This window comes from Bos javanicus, chromosome 10 (genome assembly GCF_032452875.1).
Source record: "Bos javanicus breed banteng chromosome 10, ARS-OSU_banteng_1.0, whole genome shotgun sequence".
Classification (NCBI taxonomy): Eukaryota; Metazoa; Chordata; class Mammalia; order Artiodactyla; family Bovidae; genus Bos; species Bos javanicus.
In genome coordinates this window covers 48,147,482-48,165,340 of record NC_083877.1, presented here as the reverse complement: position 1 = coordinate 48,165,340, position 17,859 = coordinate 48,147,482, and positions in this window count along the sequence as shown.

Genomic DNA, 17,859 nt, shown 5'->3' with positions numbered 1-17,859 from the left:
CATCAATTGCAAGGATAAATCAGTGAATTAAAGGTGAATCCGTAAGGCCAGAAGAAATAGAGATCAATTTAAAACACAAACAAAAACCTTTGGGTGAGAAAGGCTTTCTCAACATAAAAACAAAGGAAAAAAACCAAACAGGAAAAGATCAGTGGGTCCTTCTCTGAGGATTTAGAAAGTTCTCCATCAGAATTGGGTGAGCTCTGTGGGATTTATGGCCTTAAACATGGTTACCTTATCTCCTTTCTGTGTTTGAACAGAGATTTGAAATAGTCCTCAACATGGAATGATCTGAGAAGACCCAATGATATTTCTGTTGTCCCAATTACTTCGCAATGTATTTACCACATGATATATTAATACTTTCCCTATGCATAGGGAGAAGGCAATGGCACCCCACTCCAGTACTCTTGCCTGGAAAATCCCAGGGATGGGGAAGCCTGGTGGGCTGCCGTCTATGGGGTCACACAGAGTCGGACACGACTAAAGTGACTTAGCAGCAGCAGCATGCATAGTGCTATGGCTGTCCTAGAGATGTGCCTATTTTTCTTTTTTTTTTTTATTCAAGAATGCTAGACAACAGGAAAGACATTCAAGAATTTAAAAGTTATGGGAACCCAGAGAGTCCAGAAGAGTTAAAATCCATCTCTTTGAATGTGAATGACAAGGTAGATCTTTTAACAAAGTCCAAGGCAATGATAACTGTGAAAAACATTTTTATCAATTATGATAAATGCTTAATGTTTGCAACATAAAAACATTTTCAAAACTGGAAGACAAATACTGATATATTAAGAGAAATATAACCAAGACCAGATAATTCACAAAAGACATAAAATAGCTTAAAAAAAACAGAAGTTTAATTTTACTATTGATTAAGAAGGCAAATTCAAGCAAAGATACTGTCCATTTATTAAAAGGATTCTCAAACTGGGCTGCATATCACAATCCTTTGTGGAGTTCTTAAAAAACACAACTGTCCAGGATCCATCTCTCAAAGGTTCTGATTCAGGAGATCAGAAGCGAGAGTAAGAACCTATTAAAATGATTTCCAAAACATGGACTCATACTGAGAGCACTTGTTCCCCTTAAAGTGTTTAAGTGGTTTCAATGCCCAGCACTATTATTTCGTATTCTATAAATTCCCAATCCTGAGTTTCTAATTTTGATATAAGTAGTATGTTTTATCTGTTGAGGTATCTCTAGAATTTTATTTCTATTGCTGTCACATGTAAATATTAGAGTTCTGAGTTTAGAAATGTATCCCAAACTTTCCTTTTTAAAAAATCTGTAGGCATTTCTCCATTGTTTTCTGCTTCTTTGTTTGCAGGTGGAGTCTGAGGTCAACTTGATTTGTAGGTAACTTTTTAACTTCCTCGATGTGTGTAAGCTTTTTTTTATTTTCAAAATTCAGAAACATTACTAGAATGTTAAGCCATCACTGACCAAAAGTGTGAACTTATTTTCTCTGTGTTCGTTTAAGTTTTTCTAATTCTTATTTAGCACAGGAAAATCACCTTCTATTATATCTTTGATTACTATTTCTAACTGCTTTGGTTTAATCCTCAAAATTACTTGCAATTCTTTTATTATAAAGCCAGTTTCTGATGTCCTATTGAATAGCTTCTTACTCACTGACTTTCACTCTAGGTTTTCTATACATATTCTGTATAATTGGTTTTTTATATTTGTCTCTATATCACTGAGTCAATTTATTTTTGCAGTCTCAATGATATGCTTTGTGGCTCCCAATAAGACTTTTTAAAGCCAAGTTTAAAATTTGGATTGCTCCATAGTCATTTCTTGTTTTGACCAGAAAATTTTTGCATATTTGTAGTCATCTTAGTCATTTTCTGTCATGACAATCTTATCTTGTTTCAAGGAAGTCATGTCACCCTGTATTTTTTCTTTAGGAAGTTAGAAAAATGTCAGATTTTAATTTCAATTTCAGAAAATCACTTTTTAAGTTTTTTTTCATTTTTATTAATACAGAATACACTAACAATGTTATCCTTCAATATAATCAAGGTTATAAATGAGCTGTTACTAACCAATAAACAAATAATAGTCATTTGATTCTTCTCTTGGTTGAATAATTCTCTATTAAGTAGTAAAGTTATTTTTACCAATTTATTTTTAAACTGTTTTATGACTTCAAAGAAATTTCTTAGTCTTTACTTATTAAATAGTTCCATCAATTGGGAACTTCATATATCATAATTATTTCCAGCAAGTTAATGCATTCTTCAATGCCTTTTACTCAACCTAGTTGTCTTAAAATGCGTTCTGATTCTTTGATAGCTAAGTATGACATCAGTGTTTCCAAAACGTGAGCATAAAGCCCATAAGAAAGAAATGTTTTCCTTCCCTCCCTGAGTCACAGAGGCCACACAAATCTAGCCTCTGTTTTACATGTATGTATCTGTTTTACATGTACATTGATGGCCTAAGTTCTCCCTTGTCTGCTGCCATTTGAGTTGTAAGGGATTCCTGTTGCTAAATACGAAGAATGTGGAACATTCAGAAAATCATTTTTAATCTCTTCCTCCAAGTCTTATGAAAGTCTCTTTGTTTTCTGCTTTACTACTGGTTCATAAGCATGACATTTATTTATAGCTATGTTTGCTTCTGTGTCTACAATCTATATCTATGCTGCTGCTGCTGAGTCGCTTCAGTCGTGTCTGACTCTGTGTGACCCCATAGACGGCAGCCCACCAGGCTCCCCGTCCCTGGGATTCTCCAGGCAAGAACACTGGAGTGGGTTGCCATTTCCTTCTCCAATGCATGAAAGGGAAAAATGAAAGTGAAGTCGCTCAGTAGTGTCCGACTGTCTGCGACCCCATGGACTGCAGCCCACCAGGTTCCTCCGTCCATGGGATTCTCCAGGCAAGAGTACTGGAGTGGGTCGCCATTGCCTTATATCTATATTCCCATTCTATATGGTTTTTTTCTGCCTCATCTTCCTTCCTTCCTCCCTTCCTCTTATCCATCCACCTATCCATCTATCCATCCACCCACCCAGTCAGCCAGCCTGCCAGCCATTCTTTACCAGCCTTCAAGAGGAAAGAAGCTCTCTTGAGTTACTATGTGACTAACACAAAAGATGTCATCCTTAGATTTCCTTAGATGCCCCTGCTGCTCACTTGGGTATGGCAGCTCCTGCTTCTTGGTTCAGTTTGACAAGCAGTACCCTTGCTCAATTTGCCGCAGACAGGCTTCCTCCAGTGTGAGCGTGTTCAGTTGAACCTTGATATGATATTTGCTTTTGTGACATGACATGGAGAAGCCGACACAGTTTGAAAGAACACTCACCATTCACAAATCTCTTTCTGCCTTTACTCCTGTCTGTGACATTTTCTCTTCAACAACTAAGAGTTATTCATGGTGTATTGTGAATTTTGAGTTAACAGTGACTGAATGTATGCAGAAAAACAGCTGATGTGGGCAAGGAAGAGTAGGGCTCTGGGCTCGGAGGTCAGTGTTTCACTGGGCTGTGTTTCCCTGTTTCCCTCAGTAGAACAGGGTTGATTAAGCCCAGACAGTGGGCATAGTCCAGCCTTCTTAGCAACTATCTGGTCTATTCTGGTTCACAGGATGGTGTGTGTGGTTTGTGAGGTGTAGTCCTACAATGGGCTTTTAACCCACAATCATCAGTGACTCAGTTGACGTAAATCTCTGACCATGGCAAGTTTAGGTGATAACTATGTCACCAATTTCTATCTTTGTATGTATTCTTGGAGCATTTTGATAGGAAGTTGAGAGAGGGTGTACTGGGCACATCCAATTTACCACTATGACAACTCAGAAGTTGACAGGTGTGCGTACATTTTCCAAATCCCCCACTCATGATATACATGTATGAGAGTTAAGAGTCTGCTAAAGAATGAAGACAGAAAATGGGATAATTGAGGTGGGTTCAAGGGAATTAAAAACTCTAATTTTACAAAAATATAAGCACTTTATTTTATTGTGCACCCTGAAGGTAAGTAAGCACAATTGGGGAACACTTTCGTTAAGAAATGATAATAGCTACAACACTTTGAATTGGGTTAGAACTTTGGGAAAACACTATAAAATGGATAATGTAAATATATGATCCTCAGTATACCTATAGAGCTATAGGGCCCGAGTTTGTATTGTTTGTCTCTATCTTACTTGCAGATATGTATCATCTGTACATAAATTATTGTAGACTGGAGCTGTGAGATGAATAGAGTAGGGCTCAGAAGATCTGTATCCCGAATATTATCAACAAGGGAATTCACGTCTGCCAGGGGAAAATCAAGTACCATACTGTGCCCCACCACCCAAAGCAGTTCTGGTTATTGGCCCTCCATAAAATGCAAGCACCCTTGAAAGGGCTGGAGGACATCTGAAGTGACTAGGAGTAAACACCAGGCTTCCTGCTCATAGGATTGAGGAAGACCTAGAGGAAGTAGAATCTAAGTTCAAACAACACACAAGGATTTCAAGAGGTCCAATAGCTTTCCTTATTTATTTTCTTCCCTTCCTCCCTCCTTTCCTTCTCTCCTTCCTTCCATACCCCTCTTTCTCGTTCCCGCTCTCTGTACACACACACACACACAGACACACACACACTCAGGTAGGAATTTTTACAAACTATATATTATGCTCTGTTAATGGGCTTAATAACATTCAGGGGAAGCTGAGCTGTTTGCAGCAGAACCAAACTTTTCAAGGTGACACAGGGAAGGACAACCTTGTGTGCCAGGGACAGACTCTTGAGCTGGCTGGTTGGCTGGGCCAGTTCTGTTGCAGCATTTCTGATGCTTTTATGACTGCACACTGCATGATAAGTGTTCTCTTCACCTCTTGCTTCTCTTGTGCTTTCAAATATTTATATGAAATTGGCTGTGGAATTCCTACACGCCTTTGCTATAATGCTCTTGTAAGGTGCTGATTCTCAGCACTGACTTCAATAGAAGAGAAGGGGAGAAATTAGATAAGGAAATACAACAGAAAATAGGACACAAATAGAAATAAGGAATGCATCCCTTTTCTGAATTACCTTAAATGAACCTTTATGGGATCATGGGGCAAATTTCAATAGCAGATGATTCTGTCCTAAAATATAAGGACCAATGGAATTACTGAGGATTTTGTAAGGCTCTGAATGAGTTTTAACACATGGGGTGTGTTATCAGTGTGGTTGTCATCTTATGATGGATCTTTTTTATATTTTTCCTTTGGTTTTAAGAGAGGAAAAAATATATAACTACCACTTTTTAAAAATTTTCCTTTGGTTTTAATAGAGAAGAATATATAACTATCATTTACTGGAGGGCAGATATAGAAGAAAGCACTTGGTATTATTTCATTGAATCTTCAAACAATAGCCCTTCAAAGTGGGATATTGTAAAATATCCTTATTTTATAGATAAATGAGGTTTCTAGAGGTTAGAAAATTGCTGAAGGTCGCACAGTTATCAGTTGATGGTGTTATGATTTGAACCAAGATCTAACTCAACTCTGAAACACAAATTCAGAACCACTTCCCTACGCTTCTAGCTGAATTACAGAGCATCGATGTTAGTTTGTTCAGGCAACAAAATGATATTGTCTCCAATATATGGAGGGCTGGTATGGGGCAGGAGGAGAGAACTTTACATCATGGGTCCATGGATGAAACCAGTAGGTAGATGACTCAAGGTGGCAATGGCAGTTCAGAGTTTGGGGTCCCTCATACTACCAGAGCCTGCCCAGTGAGCAGAGTGTTCATTAGACAGCTTGTCACATCACATCACATCACATTGCCATCCTGACAACTTCCAGCAGACCAACCATGGATGGATTTCCTACTTTCCCTGGCTTTTCCTCTTCATCTGCCCCATGACTTGGAGCTCACCTATTTCTTGGGCTCAGCCTGTCATGTTCTCCCCTTGGCTCACTCTTAAGTCTACTGACTCTGTGGAGGGACCCACAGTGACCTCTTCTGCTTTTGCTGATGTCTGAGCTCAGCCCCAGGTTCAGCTTATTACTCCCTCACCCATGCAGACAGTTGGAAGGAAGCCTGTTCTGGGGCTCAGGGAGAAGTTTGTCCCAGAAAGCAAATATCGATGCCATATGAGGAAGATCTTTCTAGCAGCCAGAGCTAGCCAAAGATCAGATACTCTTCCTGGGGTGGTAGTTATAATTATTGTCACTGAAGGGTTTCAAATATACTTGTGTGAGGATGTGGTGAGGATGGCATCTGTATCCAGGTTTTTGAATAACAAAGACTCCCTAAGCCCCAGTGGTTTGCAATAATTCAGGCCTATTTTTCACTCAGATTAAAATGTCCACCATGGTTGTCATGAATATTCCCTTAATCATTCTCCCTTAAAGACCCAGGCGGACACAGCAGCCTTTACCTGGGACACTGCAGGCCTCAGGTCAGAAGAAAATGAGTCATGGCAACATGAGTTGTTTATTAAAGCCACAGCTCAGAAGGGACATTTGTGCTTATACTTCATTGACCAAAGCAAGTTTATGGCCACTCCTGAGTTTAAAAGGGTGGGGATGGGGACTTCCCTGGTGGTCTAGTGGCTAAGATTCAGCACTCCCAATGCAGGGGGCCTGGGTTTGATCACTGGTCAGGGAATTAGATCCTGCATTCCACAACTAAAAGTTTGAATGCCACAACTAAAGATTCCCTGTACCACAACAAAGATTGAAGATCCCATGTGCTGCAACTAAGACTAGGCACAGCCAAAAAATAAGTTTTTATGAAAAGAGATGAGGATGTATGGTCCTCCCTAAGGGAGCACTACTAGTACCCTGGCCAAGTTTGGCATCAATGGGCAGGGAATTATAAGGTCAAGTGAGTCTTTGGAACAGTGATATAATCTCCACAATGGCTGTGCCAAAACAGAGATTATAAAAGTACTATTGGGGTGGTTTGAACTGGATGATTTATAAGTTTCCTCCTAATCTTGAGATTCTATGACATACTAGGGCTCCCCAACCTTTTAGTGGGAAGCAATTACTTTTGAAATATTGAGGCAGGGAGATGAAGGCTTGGGGCAATAGAGACAGTGAAGTTGTTGGAGCAGGCAGCCCTTCTCACGACATCCTTCTGTATAGATGCTGTCTGGTCTCATGCAGTGATGACCAGTGGAAAACTACTACAAACCTCATGTGTAATTTTAGATAATCTAGGAGTCACACCGCGAAAGGTAAAAAGATGTATGGATGTGAGAGTTGGACTGTGAAGAAAGCTGAGCACCGAAGAATTGATGCTTTTGAACTGTGGTGTTGGAGAAGACTCTTGAGAGTCCCATGGTCTGCAAGGAGATCCAACCAGTCCACTCTAATGGAGATCGGTCCTGGGTGTTCATTGGAAGGACTGATGCTAAAGCTGAAACTCTGATACTTTGGCCACCTCATGCGAAGAGTTGACTCATTGGAAAAGACCCTGATGCTGGGAGGGATTGGGGGCAGGAGGAGAAGGGGACAACAGAGGATGAGATGGCTGGATGGCATCACCGACTCGATGGACACGAGTTTGGTAAACTCCAGGAGTTGGTAATGGACAGGGAGGCCTGGCATGCTGTGATTCATGGGGTTGCAGAGTCAGACACGACTGAGTGACTGAACTGAACTGAACTAAATATCATTTTAATAATACATTTTAGTTAATCCAATATATTAAAAATAGTTTCACTTCAACATCAAATCAATAGGAAACTATTAATGAGATATTTTACCTTCTTTGCTTCATTCTAAGACTTTGAAATCTGTGTGTATTGACACTTCGAGCACATCTTAATTTGGAGGAGCCACATTCTAAGTACTCAATAGCCACAAGTGGCCAGTGACCACTTTAGTGGACAGTGTAAATTTGGTGGAAAATGGTGAGGCTCTGGCATCAAACAGACCTGGATTTGGGACCTCAGGTTCAGAGAGGATCTTGAGCTGCTACTATTGAGTAGTGATGGAGAGAGGAAGTAAGAATAAAGAAAGTTCTGTCTGTACCCCTACAGAGGCAGGAGTACATATAGTGATTAAGATAGCAGACTAGGTTCAGACACCTTGATTGGAAACTGACTTGATTAGAAACCAGCTATGCCACCTACTAGCCCTGTGATCTTGGGTAAGCTATTTATTTACCTTGTCTTACTCCCAATTTTCTTATCTGTAAAAAGAAGAGTGTTTAACTTTCCTTGAACAGTTTATGCAAAGATTTTTAACAGCACCTCTAAGTGGGCTTCCCTGCTGGCTCTGATGGTAATGAATCTGCCTGCAATGCGGGAGACCTGGGTTCCATCCCTGGGTTGGGAAGGTCCCCTGGAGAAGGGAACAGCTATCCACTCCAGTATTCTGGCCTGGAGAATTCCATGGATACAGTCCATGGGGTCATAAAGAGTTGTACATGACTGAGCAACTTTCACTTTCATGTGGCCTGGCACATAATAGATAATAAACAGTTATTTATGATAATAGCTGTATGATTATTTTTGTGAAGAAATAGGAAGGGTAGAGGGGACAAACATCATTGCCACAAGGAGGGGAGGATGTTAATGGCAGTCAGGGAGCACGTTAAAGTTTATAATCAGTGAGTTATATCAATGAGTGAACCAATTGCTCAGGTAGAGAATACTGTTCTACACTGCCTTCCTTCACCATTCACTCTGCAGATATTTTTAAGCCACAAGCTTCCTTTAGGACCATCCTCCCTTTAACTCCACTTCTTTCTTCTAGCATACTCTTTGTTTCAGTAATCCTAGGTAGAAAAGCTTTGCATATCAGACTCAGAAGCATTTGAAGAAAGAATATAGTTCATAAAAGAGAATTAGGTCTTGTGTGGTGGAGAAAATTTGGTTCGAGACTGTATTTACAGATCTGACTATGACCTCCAGAAGCCCATTTGTCGCTTATCATGGAGTCTTGTCTTGAGACAGTGAGCCATTTTGTTCCTGGCCAAATCTGGCATCCTGTGCAGGCACAACAATGAAGGTATCCTGTCCTAACAATGCATTTTTAGCATCACTGTCAGGGGTCCAGCACAGAACCCAAGAGAGCATACAGAGACAGAGCATACGAGAACATAGCCCTAAATTAATGTAGCTTATCACTAGAGTTGAAGAGAAAGAACACTGGTGAGGGAGGAGGAGATTAAAATATGACTAAAACCTGTAGCCAGCCCCTCTTCTTTGGCTCTGTCTTAGGAAATTCTTCCCCTAAGTCTTCCTACGAGCCAGCCAGACCTCAAGTTTTTTACAATATGAGCATCTTGGGAGCTAATGCAGACTGACTTCAAAACTGTTATCAGCACCTTCCCTAAGATCAAAAAACAAGCAATACAGATTATACTCTTGGATGCCAAGTTTGAGAAAACTCACAATAAACTAATTTTCCAGGACAATGAGTGTCTCAAAGTTGATCCCTGATCCTTCAGCAACACAAAAAAAGAGCTACGTCCTCTGGCCAGCCAAGAAGTCCTGTTTTCTTAGCAACTGGCACCATTAGCCTAAGAAGGGGATAAGTAACCATTGGAATTTCAAATGGCGAATTTCCCAGAAACGAATTCTTTTCTGAGAACAGCACAGATTGGCTGGCTTCAATGAGGTACCTGGGGTGATATCCTGGCACCCAAAATACAGTAAAAATATTGTCTTGGTGTTTCATAATAAGAATCATCTATAATTTCAGTTTGCCACATACCTTTAGCTTACATCATTGAAAGAATATATATTCTTCTAGCAGTAAATCACTATACATCATCTGGAATTTTCCTATGATCAAATAACAATGTACACAATTGAGATAAATCACAAAAATAGAGTTTTTCACTGTTTGATCTCATTATTTTAACTGAGCAAAAAAACACAAATGAATCTTTTATGAACTTCCCTTTCATCATGAATAATATTGTATATGACATTTAAACATACTCTTAATTATTTACCACATTTTTTCTGTTAATTTCTGGGCACTTAAAAAATGAAATGAGATTTCTTTGGCAGGGGGAGGGGTATAATTTTGCATGAACAAACCTTTCAGCTTTTCTGTGCAATCTATTCATTTCAAGGACATCTTCGTATAGAATCCAGATTCTCCATTTCCTTTGCACTGCAGTTTAATGAAACCCCAGCATTTTTCTTGCTCCAAAAATGCCAAATGTAGTTACGAATGCCTTGATAATATGCTATTGCTAAAAACTATTTATATTCATAGATTCCTGACAGTTTACTGCTTTTTGACATGGCATCTCTCATTGTAGAGCTTTGGCCAATATGTATATGTATATATATCACATGTATATTTATATTACATAATTAACCCACACATATTTTTTACTACATTTTAGTCTCCAATTGCTACCAAACATATCTATACCCTGAGAAATAAAAATATGTAAAGCTCTTATTGTCAGGATACAATTCTAGATATACCCCTATAAATCATCTTTAAGTGGTTATGAATATTTAAGAAGTGAGGAATAATGTATAGGAAAGCAGGATGCCCTAAATTTCAACCCATGTCAAGTTGCACATTTACTGCTTCTGTTTGAAATAACTCATTACCACCGAGTGGGAAATTAACAGACAGACAGAACTACTTGCTTCTATAAAGTCAATGTCTGCAGATGTGTGTGTACAGGTGTGTGTCTTCATGTGTTTTAAGCGAAGAAAGGATAATCATGGGAGTTAAAAACATTCTGAGAAAGGAGATTGTCACATTCCACTTTAGGGAATAACATGCCTTGTGTTTCACAAGCAAATACACAGGAACCTTTTCTCTTTGTTAAAATTTGGGCTGGAGAGGGTGAGGATGGCTGCCCCTGCAGGTAGGGAGAGGTGCTGGTCCAGGGATCCAGAGGGTGGGGAGAGAGAGGGCAAGCCCACAGGTGCACCATCACAGTCTCGCGTCTGCCTGTGTAACTTGTCAGAGGGCACTTTATTTGTAGAATCTTTTCCCGTTGGCCACACAATGAGCAGGTGCTCCTTCAGAAAAGCATAGCTAAATTCTGTCTGTATCTCACTTGGGGAAGACAGGACCAGGGCCAGCCTATACATTCTCATCGCACCACAGAATGCTTTCCCCAGCCCTCATTTAAACTGAGACCATGTTGCCTTATGGGGATCACTGGGGTTCAACACTGTTGGCCTCATTTTAAAAAAGTTAACACGCCATAATGCTGTGCTCATTCTTGCAACAGCAAGTATGTGAACAGCCTAAAAAGAGAGAATGAATTAAAATGCTGTTAATTATGCTTGAGGCTATGACATTCCTTCCTAAGTAATTACAAGAGGGAGAAGCATCCCCAGCCTTTCTAGTTGCTGAGAGTTTACAGAGAAAGAGGAAAAGGTACACTGCATACATCTATCAAGACCTTTGTCTCCCTGTTTCCCCAATAAACTGAGGGAGCCTCTGTCCAGTATTTGGAAAACTGCATGTCTTTAGGGCCATAAACTTGCTGTGAAGAGGGAGCTGAGCCAGAAGGGTACCTGTGGCAATAGAAATAAACTCATTTTCCCTTTGTGTCCTTATTAGAATAGAATCCTTATTAAAGAAATTCTGAGTGTTCTAAGGAATTATCTGTTTCACAGAGGCAGCCATTGAGTCCCAAGGTCGCACAGCTGGCTCCTGTAAGAACTTTCAACCATGCTTTCTGCCTTTCACAAAGTCTGCACTTATCCACTGAGTGAAAATAAAAAGAAAGGAAAACAGATAAGGAGGGGTTAGTGCTGAGCCCTGGGGGCTAAAGTGACTGCATTTTTTTTTTTTTTTTCTTGAACAAATCTGTCACCTTGAGAGTCCCCCTTGACCCCTTGCCCCAATTACCGGAGGGAAAGCAATGACTGGCACGGCTGGAATAGGAAACAGGACTCGTCTGGTGCACTGTCTTTGGCAAATGGATTACAGGAAACACTGATGCTTTCTGATGTTGTTTCAGCTGGGTGTGGGGACAGTCTGGAGTTGTGGGGTGGACCTTGGCAGATTACATGTGTATCAGAGTTCAGAGGTTTATTTGTTCTTGTGGAGATTCCAAATACTGTTGAATGTGGCACAGAAAGTGAATTAAGAGGGTGCAGGGCAGCTACAGGTACTTACAGACGTGAGGAGACTTAATAAAGCCTCTGTTGAGATGAAAGGACCTTAAACTCCATTAGCAGTATCCTTGTGGGGGAAAAAAAAACACCAAAACACCATGTGCAGAGGACATCCTGAAATGACTGTCACTGGAGCATCCCACTCCACAGACTCTCCACCTAATTGAAATTAATGATGCCTCTGGCAGCCTTGACTGAGTCCCACACCACCATCCATGCACATGCAACAGGAAGTACTCAACGCTTAGCCAGGGACTTGGGTTTCCACCTGGCCTCTGGTGTTTAGTCTTTGCCTTGTCTGTGGTAAGACACTTTCCCTGGAGAAACCAAATATTCATCTAAGAATGTTATGGGAGAGGAGACAAGGCCAGCCCACAGGACAGTTGATGCATTCTCAGAACTGGTATTTGGCCAGTTTAAAGTTTCAGTCTAGGGACTGCGTTTTCTGAACAAGATTTTTTTGTTTGTTTGTTCATATTTTTGCAACTGTCAGGTGCAAGTAATAGTCTGGCAGATGTATTTTTCTTTCTGTACAGCAACAAAGATTTATTTAGTCATAGAAACTAGAGCCAAAAAAAAAAAGATCTTAGAGATAAGCCTTCCTTGGAGCTGAAATCTTTTTTTTTTTTTTTCCTGAGAGATCTTTTCCTTCTAGCACTCCAGTTCTCAAACTGGCAGCATATTGGAACCAACTGGGAAACTAAAAATACCAGTGGCTGAGGGATTCTCATTTAATTGATTTGATGTGCAGTCAGATTCTAATATATGGCAATGTTTGAGAACCACTGTTCTAGCAGGTACATCCATACACACACACACACACAAACACACACACACAGTACCAGTTACAGGATATTTTAAAGCAACATCCCCATACCATTACCCAGATCAAATTGGAAGACTTTGGTTTGATGCCAAAATATTAAACATGTTAGATGATTTTATGGAGACAGAATTAAATACTTGGAATTTTATCTGACCAATTACCATTTTTCCTGACTCAAGCTGAATGGGAACGATAGCATGAGGTATATCTCCTTCTGGAGAAATTTGCCTTTTAGGGTCATCCAGTGAAGATGGGGAACTGGGGACATCAAGGAGTTCCTAGGCTGGGATACCAATATGAGGTTTAGGTAGTCACTATGCCCTGATTGGCCTAAGGGATAAAAACAGAAGGCCCATCCTGCCTTCCCCAGCCAACCTTGCCCTTCAGACCAACTAGAACCCTCAGCTACAAGAAGGTTTCCCCTACACAATTAACATTTTGGGTTAAGTAAGTAGAGAGCTGAATTTCCAAATTATTCCTACTTCTAAACAAAGATGTTGCCCTTTTCCCAGAACCAGCTCTAAACACACTAGGAGAGGATGGTCTTAGAGAGCCAGTCTAACATTGTATTTGAAAGTCAGAGGAAAATCAACCTAAGAAACCAGTTACTTGGTTTTTTTTTAGAGATGGATAAAGAGGACAGATTACATTTGTGATTAGAAATGTGATCGAATATGCCTTCTCTGAAGTCCCCACCTAGCAACCCTGATAGGCTTTAAATATGACTCTGCTGCAGAACCTTAAGTTTTCATTATCAGATATTATTTGGGTTATGTCATTGAAGGTATCTGCCAAAAGACGAATCTAAGAGGCAGCACTTGCTGTGATTCTCGAAAGTCATGAGGGACTGGAGGCGAGACCCTGATAAGGGTGCGGGGTGCTTTTCTAGACTAACTCCCCCCTTTCTCCACAGAGCTCAAAGCATGGGAGGTGGTGAAGGATGCTGTTACAAAATGGTTTATTATATATTTCATGAGGAAGGTGTGGAGATATATTTTAAAAAGTGAAAAAGATTGATTTAAACCAAGAGTGATTAACATTTTGGCACAAATTAGTTGATCAGATGCTAGCAAAAGCCCTAGGGATAAGGACAGGGGAGAGGAGAGATGTGATGAGGAAGGAAGTGGGACAGTAAAATCTGAGGCTTGGAGGAGGTGGCCCCAGATGGGGTATTGCCCTGAGGGGCTTTGGCCAAGAAGGGGACAGAGGAAGGGAACTGGCAAATGATAGCAGTAAAGGAGGATCTGAATAGAAAATACAAAATGTGGAGGACAAATATCTATCTTTCTAGTTTCTCTTAGTTGTGTCCTGATCAAACTCAGTGCAATCAGAAATGAAAACTGTCTGCATTGGTTTGTTTGTTCCTGTTGGTACATCATAGTAATAGCTAACATTTACTGAGTGCTTATTCTGTGCCAGGAACCATTCTAAGTACTTTATGTCATGTCTATGAGGTAGGTACTATTATTGTCCCCATTAAAAAAGACAGAGAACTGAGGGGTTGAATAATTTGTCACAGGCCACACAGTTATAAGTGGCTGAGCAAGGACTAGGGCTTCCCTGATGGCTCAGACAGTAAAGAATCTGCCTGTAATGCAGAAGACTGGGGTTCGATCCCTGGGTCGAGAGGATCCCTTGGAGAAGGGAAGGGCAACTCACTCCAATATTCTTGCTTGGGAAATCCCATGGACAGAAGAGCCTTGTGGGCTACAGTCCATGAGGTCAAAAAGAGTAAGACACGACTGAGTGACTAAGCATGCATGTATGCATGAGCAAGGACTCTGGACCCAGTGAATGAGTCCTATTCTGAAAGACAACATTCTGCCCATTCTTCATAAGGGTTAGGAGGGCATGCGGATGTGTATTTCAAAAAAAAGGAAGACCTGTATCTTCCTTCCAAGAAGGACCAACAGGCCATTTAGTTTTGAGCCCTTTACTTAGCCTTGAAAGAAGATAAACATGTTTTGTTTCTTTAAGGGCTGTGAGTCCTTTCAAAGGATGATTTCACAGAGATCATGGAGTACTAACAAAGAAGACGAGAGCTGGAGTTAAAAATGTTTAGGTAAGAGCAAAAGTAGTATCTACAGAAAGTATGGTGGAGGAATGCACTTAGGCAGGGAAGGCTGGGAGAAGATATATAAAGGAAGCAAGGAGCAGGAGGCAGGCTCGGGGGTCCAGGGTTAGGACACTGGGCCCTCCTTTCTGACAATGAGTTCACAGTCCATGTGGGGCTAGTTGAAAGAAAAAAGGCTTCTTACAAAGATGCCTATTTACAGTCCAAAATTTACCCTAGCAGTAAAATAATGTCCTGGTACTCCTTGTATCAATTGATACTTGCAAAGATACATTTCTCTCTTGAGAAAGCAAAAAAGGCTCCCAGTTTGAGCTGGAGGTAAATAGAATGTAATTTGGCTATAGAATGCCTTTCATGTCATATACTCATTACTTAGAAGAAGTACCATGTTTGCCTTTATTTTAAAATCATAGAAATTAAAAAAAAAAAAAGCTTGATTTCATCTGCTTATGTTGAAAGCACCTATCTGTTTGATATTATTTTCTTTCTTCTTTTAAACAATGCATTTATTTAAAAGAATATTTATTTATTTGGCTGTGCCAGGTCTGCATTGTAGCATGTGGGATCTAGTACCCTGACCAGGGATCTAATCCACATTGGGAACCTGGAGCCTTAGCCACTGGATCACCAGAAAAGTCCCCTATTTTCTTTCTTAAGAGCTTCTGGAATGACTCAGGCTTTACTCTCTTTACTAAGTGGTTTGGTTCTCCTAATGAAAAGGCCTGGAACTGCTTAAGTTCTGTGTGCAGCCAGTAGGGTGAAAGCAACAGCCCATGGGAACTGAAGATGGACTAGCAGCTGCATGGGAGCAGGATCCTGCCTGTCTCCTCTGCTGCTGTAGACCTGATATACACTCTAGTGCTCAACACAAAGAGGAGGCTACAGTTCAGAGAGGTGAGGTTATATTTCCAACGTTACTCTAAAAATTTATGTGTTTTCTAACAAATCATAACAAATTACTACAAACATTTTACAGATTATCACTAAGGACTCAGAATGCATATTACAGATTATCACTAAGGGCTCAGAATGACACACACATTCATAGTTTCTGTGAACCAGAACTAAAGGTACAGCTTATGTGGGTCCTCTGCTTCAGAGTCTCTCACAGTTGCAATCAAGGTATTAGCCAGGCTGCACTGCATTTGAAGACTCAACTGGGGATGGCCCCTCTTCCAAGGTCTCTTGTTTGTTAGTAGAATTTAGTACTCTGCTCACCTCTACAAGAGGCCACACTCCATTCCTTGCCTCCAAACCTCCTCAAAATGTGGTCACTTGCTTCTTCAAATAAAGAGTCTGGGAGAGAAGTACAAGATGGTGGCAGAGGAAGACCCTGAGCTCATCTTTTCCTACGGATACACTGAAACTATACTCACATATACAGCAATTCATCTTGAGGAAAACTTGGTGCTGAATGAACAGCTACTGCACACAAAAAACCACATAGAAAGGGGTTGTAAAGGTGGAGACACAGTATTCATGAAACTCCATGCCTCACACAGCAACCTATAGTAAAGAGGGATACTGCTGAGGGGCCCCAGGGTAGACTCCCCAGCCCTGGGAGATAGTAAAACAAAACAAAACAAAACAAAAAACAAAAAAACAACTCCAACTGTTTAAAGGGCACATAGACCATATGAGAAGGAAATCCATTTGCTAACCATAGAGCTTCTGAATCCTCTCTAGTGTTAGAGGCTCTGGCAGGTGCTATTCTCTTGTGTCCCTCTAGGGCCCCCATTGGCCCATGCTTGCTCCAACTTGAGCCACCCTATCAAGGTGGCCTTGGCCCAGGGACTTGCCCCTAATCAGGGTCAACTCCAGGCACAGTTGCCTTGCCAAGTCAGCCTTAGACTAAGCATTCCCCAGGGAAGAATTTTGGTCTAGGCCATTCCAGCCCCAGCTTCCCTGCCAGGATGGCCTCAGGCACAGAACTCCCCAGGAACTGTCCCCTGCTGATAACTGCTCCAGCTGGCCTGCTAAAGCTGCCAGGTGCAAGCAGTCTTACAGGGGATGCTGCCACACACAGCCACTCCTTCAAGATCAAGAGAAGTAGTTACTTTGCCTAAGTCATAGAAACAAAAATTGAAATCTAAACAGAATTAGGAAGTAGAGGAATATGTTTCAATTGAAAGAACAAAGTAACTCCTCTGCCACCCCAAAAGACTCCTAATGAAACAGAGAAAGTAATGTACCTGATAAAGAATTCAAAGAAATGGTCATAAGAATGCTCACCAAACTCAGTTTGAGAAGAATGGAGGAACACAGTGAGAACAACAACAAAGACTTAGAAAATATAAGAAAGAACAAATCAGAGTAATATAATAACTGAAATTAAGAAATATATTATAAAAAGCCAATAGCAGATTAGATGAAACAAAGGAATGGATAAGTTATGTAGAAGACAGAATAGTGAGAATCACCCAGTAGGAACAGAATAAAAAAGAAATAAATTTTTAAAAATGTGTAGAGTTTAAGGGATCTCTGGGACATCAAATATGTACTAACATTCATATTATAGGGAATCCAGAAGGAGACAAGGGAAAGACAGGGACAGAAAATTCATTTGAAGAAATAATGGCTAAAAACTTTCCTCACCTGTGGAAGAAAACAGAATTCAGGAATCCCAAAGAGTTCCAAATAAGATGAACCCAAAGAAATCCATATTAAAACATATCACAATTAAAATAGCAAAAGTCAGAGATAAAGAGAAAATTTTAAAGGCAGCAAAAAACAAAAACAACTAATCATATATAAAGGAAACCCCATAAAACTATCTGTTCACTTTTCAGCATATACTTCACAGACCAGCGGGGAGTGGCAGGATATATTTAAAGCACTGAAAGGAAAAAAACTTAAAACCTAAAAAAAACAAAAACAAAATAAACTATAACTGGCAAGGTTAT